The following is a 5,429-nucleotide window of genomic DNA, read 5'->3' as shown; positions in this document are numbered from 1 at the left end:
CGAGAGAGAGAGAGAGAGAGAGAGAGAGAGAGAAAGGAAGGAAGGAAGGGAGGGAGGGAGGGATGGATGGATGGAGGGAGGGAGGGAGGGAGGGAGGGAGAAAGAAAGAAAGGAAGGAAGGAAGGGAGGGAGGGAGGGACGGATGGAGGGACGGAGGGAGGGAGGGAGAGAGAAAGGAAGGAAGGAGGAAGGAAGGAAGGAGGAAGGAAGGAAGGAAGAAGGAAAGAAAAAGAAACTCAGATTTATGGGGTTTCTTCCATGTGCCAGGCCGGGCCCCTTACATCTAAATTCTCTCACTGAACCCATCTAAGAGCCACACAGGGTAGGTAGAAAATGAGGCTCCCGGAAGTGAAGTGAATGAGCCAAGGTCACCTAGCACCATGTAAGAGGCAGCCTGCGGATTTGACCTTAGACACGTGTGATGTAAAGCCTGGGTTCCTTCTGCCTTAAGTGGATGCTAAAAGCATGCTCTTAACATCAATGACCCAAGCAGTGGGAAGGGAGGAGAAGACTGACATTTACCAAACACCTACTGTGTATCATGCGCTACGCCTATAGATTTCTTTTCTTTTCTTTTTTTAATTAAAAATTTTAAATTAAACAGTGTTTACAATTTTAAAGATTACTTTTCATTTACAGTTAGTTCAAAACTGGGTATGTTCCCCATGTTGTACAATCCACCCTCGAGCCTATCTTACACCCAGTGGTTTGTACCTCTACTCCTGCATCCCTGTATTGCCTCCCTGCCCTGCCCCACTGGTGACCACTAGTTTGTTCTCTGTAACTGTGAGTCTGCTCCTTTTTTGTTGTACTGTATTCACTCATTTGATGTATTTTTTAGATTCCCCACGTAAGTGATATCATGCAGTATTTGTCTTTCTCGGTCTGACTTATTTCACTTAGCATAATGCCCTCCAAGTCCATCCATGTTGCTGCAAAAGGCAAAATCTCACTTTTTCATGGCTGAGTAATATTCCATTGTAAATATATACACCACCTCTTCTTTATCCATTCATCCGTGGCTTCCGTATCTTTATGCCTATAGATTTCATTCAGTTAGTCAACGAATGGCCTGTGAGCACCTACCACCTGCCAGGCCCGGGTGGTGACAGCAGGTGCAGTGACCAGTAGGATAGACCTCCCCCCAGGCCCCATGCCGCGGACAGCACGGTAGCAGACAGGCAGACATTAAGCTCAGAAATACAGAAATAAACGCGTAATTAAATGTGATGAGTTCTAGGAAATAAGATGACTAAGTTTTTTGTTTGTTTTTTTTTTTAATTAATGTTTTTTTTTGGCTGTGTTGGGTCTTCGTTTCTGTGCGAGGGCTTTCTCTAGTCGCGGCGAGCGTGGGCCACTCTTCATCGCGGTGCGCATGCCTCTCACTGTCGCGGCCTCTCTTGTTGCGGATCACAGGCTCCAGACGCGCAGGCTCGGTAGTTGTGGCTCAGGGGCCTAGTTGCTCCACGTCATGTGGGATCTTCCCAGACCAGGGCTTGAACCCGTGTCCCCTGCACTGGCAGGCAGATTCTCAATCACTGCGCCACCAGGGAAGCCCCAAGATGACTACGTTTTAAGGTTAGCAGAGAAGACCTAATATATATTAGGAGGTGGGTCAGGGAGGTCTGTCAGGAAAAGTAACACTGGAGCCGAGATCTAAGTGGCAACCAGGGAGAGGCTGAGGGAAAGGGTGTTCCAGCAGAGCCGGGGATTCGCCGGCTCGAGGGGCAGCCCAGCCGCAGAGGCAGGCAGGGGCTGGATCTTACCTGGATCTTACTGCGTGCTCACAGCACGTTAAGGATGTAGATTTGTTCTGAAGAGCTTAAAGCAGGGGAGTACGCAGCTTGACTCGTGTTTCTAAAAGGTCATTCTGGATGCGGCGTTGGAAGCGGGGAGACCAGTGGGAGGCTGCATGGGGGTCCAGGGGAGCTATGGCCTTGCAGGCTCGGGGGTTGGGGGGATGGTGGGGGTGGGTGCAGGGTGTAAAGTTCTTGGGGTGTTGTGGGGAGGCAGGGACTGTGGGAGAGGAGTTTCAACAGTGGCTCTCACACTTCTGGCAGGAGCAACTAGGAGGGTGGAGACGTCGTTTATTTAAATGGTTAGGACATCAGGGAAGCAGAATCGGGAAAGGAAGACCCGGAGATCCATTTCTAACAGGCTCTTTGAGATGCTAATGAGACACCCCAGTGGCAAAAAAGCAGTGGGGCCTGGAAAGAACGATTCGATGGCATTGATTCACAGAGGATATTTAAAGCCTAGGAAGTGAATGACAAGGAGAGGGGGAAGCTGAGCCCAGGTGGAGAGCCCTGCAGGACTGCAAGACCCAGGAGAGCAGAGCAGAGCCAGCAGAGGACAGGAGAGCCTGAGCCGTGAGTTCCCAGAGAGACCGAGAAAAGCTGGGGAGAGAGTATTCAAGGAGGGAGCTTCCACGTGGACAAATGCAGAGAGCCAGCTAGGAAGAGGGGAAGGGGAGGCGGCCAGCCATTTGATGAGAGCAGCTTGGTGGCGAGGTAGGGAACAGCCCCCCGAGATGCCAGGGGGGAGGCCGTGGAGACAGTGCCTGGGCCACCATCCCTTTGGGAAGTTTGGCTAGCAAGAAGCAGAGATAGAAAGGTGACTCATGTACGCGATGTCGAGGCAGCCTTTTAATGCAAGACCGGGTGCATTTGCTGGCCAGGGAGCGCGATTCAGGAGAAGGCGAGACCCTGATGATCTTGGGGGCACTGGACACTGATGCCAGCCCACCTCCTGCTCTTCCCTTAGGCTCTGCCACAGTCCTGCCTCTCCCAGGCAATCACCTGCTTCTTCCTTTGCCTTCTAACCCTACCTCCTCCCGGTTCCACCCCCTCTCTCCCCTCCCCACTCCTCCCTCCCTTCCATCAGATGAGGGATGAGGGCTTGCTGGACTCTGTATCCACCTGCTGGGTGGTCAGCAAAAGTCTGTGGAAGCGAATTGCTCTGGTTGCCGCCTTGCAGATCCTCTCAGAGCAAGGCCATCGTGGGGAAGAAGAGTTAGGTTTGCTCTCTGGAAAAGTGGGGTCAGTGGGGAAGTTTTGCACATTTCAGCTCAGAGGCAGAGAGCACCCAGTGAGAATGGGCCTCCTGGGGAGACGATGAGACCCCCGTCACTGGAAGTGGCCACGTGAGGGGCTAGATGACCGCCATCAGCAATGTCAGGGCAGGCACACTCAGCTCAGCACCTCATGGGGAAACTACCGGAAGCCAGAGACAGTGCCAGAAACCATGCTGTTTCTGCTGACCTGTGACCTGTGGCTCCTTCCCTACCTCTCCGAGTGAACCTGGGGCCGAGAGGGCAGATTCACAGAGCTGGGCTCGCATCCCCACCGCCACCTCCAGTCTGTGGGGCTCCAGGTGAATGTCTTTACCTCCCTGCACCCCAGAAGCCTGTAGTGTCCAACTAATAAACAGCCCAAGACAAAAGCAAAGCTTCGCTACGTCCTTAAACACAGCTGAAAAACCAAAGGGTGAAATGGGGGTCAGAAATGCACCTGTTTTGAGGATGGGGTGAGAGGCGCCTTAGAAAGAGCTCACCGCGGTGCCTGCTACATACAACGTGTGTGCTGCAGGCCAACTACTCTTATTACTTCTTACTGAGTGGTGTTATGATCCTGTAAGGGCCTGGATTGTGTGACCTCTGAAGTCCTTTCCAAGCGAGAGATTGTGACCGCTTGCTGAGGGTTGAGTGTTCAACCTCAGAAGGTCCGCTGGAGCCATTAATCCCACAAGAAATGTCTGGAATAGCACCAAGGAGGTGCAGGAAGTGGTCACCAGCCCTGTAGCCTGTCTCCCCAGACGGTGACTCAGGGGCTTGCATCCTTGTCATGGTGGAATCAGGGGTGACACTGGCTGGGACTGGAGCGGGACCTACCAGCCACTCTGCACCGGCCAGTGGCATGACCTGTGATTAATGAAACGATGGAATAGCCGCTTTCATCTTTGGTTATGTTTGTTATTTGGGTGCCGTGGGCATCCGGGGGCAATGATTTTTCTCTAAGGCCTATTTATGGTTCATTCCTGACACTTATTCATTTTTCCATCTAGCCAAGGACGAAGGTGATGGTGACTTGTTGCTGTAATGTTTAGATACAATGACTGTGCATGTGCAACTTGTGTTCCCCAGCCATGGGGAGCGGCAGGAGAAAGGCCATCCCTTCTGTCCCTTAAAGGGTGGGCCTTGAAAGGTTGCCATCTGGTTTGGGGAGAGGTGGTGTCGAGCAGCAGTGGGGGGCCCAGCGCCACCACTCCCAACGGTGCAACCTTGGGCATGGGAAGTGTGACCTTGGACAAGTGGCCAGTCACTCCTCTCGTCTGCACAGCGTGACATCAGCAGGACCAGCCTCTCTGGGTTGCGCATTTGGGGAAAATGCACAGTGTGAGTCCTGGCGGGCAGAGCATCCTCAATAAATGTAGTTTGTGGCTCTAATTAGTATCATTTTTAAAACATTCAGAAGCCACCATCCCTCCTAATGCTTCTGGAATCCTGAGAAACGGTCCAGTCCTCTGCCCATTTTACAGAAGGGGAAAGTGAGGCCCGGAGAGGGGGAGTGACTGGCTCAAAGCCACGCTGTGCGGAGGGCACAGACCACGTGAGAATCCAGGTCCTCTAACCCCCCTTTGCAGGATTTTTTCCCCCTGTAATCCCAGTCAATCGGTTCATTGATTTCCACAAACGCTTTTTGAAAGCCTGCTCTGTGATGGCTGGAGATGGGGGCGAAGACTCCCCAGCCTCACAACAGCCTAGTGTGGAGACACGCTGTCAGCTATTGCAATAAAAGAAGAAAATGAAACCAGAGTTATGATAGCACTCCAGGCAGCGGGAAGTGAGAGGGCAGACATCAAAGTGGGGGGATGACTGGTATTTTTTAAGCACTGTATCGGGCTTTTTCTGGGTGGTGCCTTGTAAAAGCCACTCTTTACAGATGAATAAACCAAGCCCTCCAGAGGCGAAATGGCTCCCGAAAGACTAGACAGCTAGTACGCGGCAGAGCTGGAACTGAGACCAGCCCATCAGTCACTACTCCACGGAGCCAAAAGCCATCTCACAGGAACTGCCCAGGTTTCATCTCCCGCAGTGGAGCCCTTTGAGACCCCAGCCCCAGGCCTGGAGGGACCGTGGTAATGCCTTCGGGGACCGTGCAGCCGCAGATCAGTAACAGGCTGCAAGGCATCCCCAAAACGGAGAGAAGACAGATCCTTGTGATTAAGCACCTCAGAGTCGGTGCAGCCGTCACATAGCGCTTGTGGGGAACATTCCACTTCACAGATAGGAACCACTAAACTAATTCAGGTCAAGGTCACTCAACTTGATTTCCTATCAACGATTCCAGACAGGAATCTTGTATACTTATGTGCTTAAAATTTCCCTATGAGAAAGAAACATCTATTCCAGCTGAGTAATGAGAAAGAGA

At 52.1% G+C, this 5,429-nt stretch overlaps 1 protein-coding gene across 4 annotated transcripts in view; it reads left to right on the top strand.

Moving 5' to 3' along the window:
* The window catches only part of TTLL11 (tubulin tyrosine ligase like 11), a 269,679-nt gene that overhangs the window by 231,454 nt on the left and 32,796 nt on the right, over nt 1-5,429 (top strand). The gene's annotated exons all lie outside the window — the stretch shown is intronic.

Source organism: Delphinapterus leucas, chromosome 6 (assembly GCF_059928025.1).
Source record: "Delphinapterus leucas isolate spDelLeu-1000000601 "Yukka" chromosome 6, BTC_Dleu_Yukka2, whole genome shotgun sequence".
Classification (NCBI taxonomy): domain Eukaryota; kingdom Metazoa; phylum Chordata; class Mammalia; order Artiodactyla; family Monodontidae; genus Delphinapterus; species Delphinapterus leucas.
This window is presented reverse-complemented; position numbering and strand designations above follow the sequence as displayed.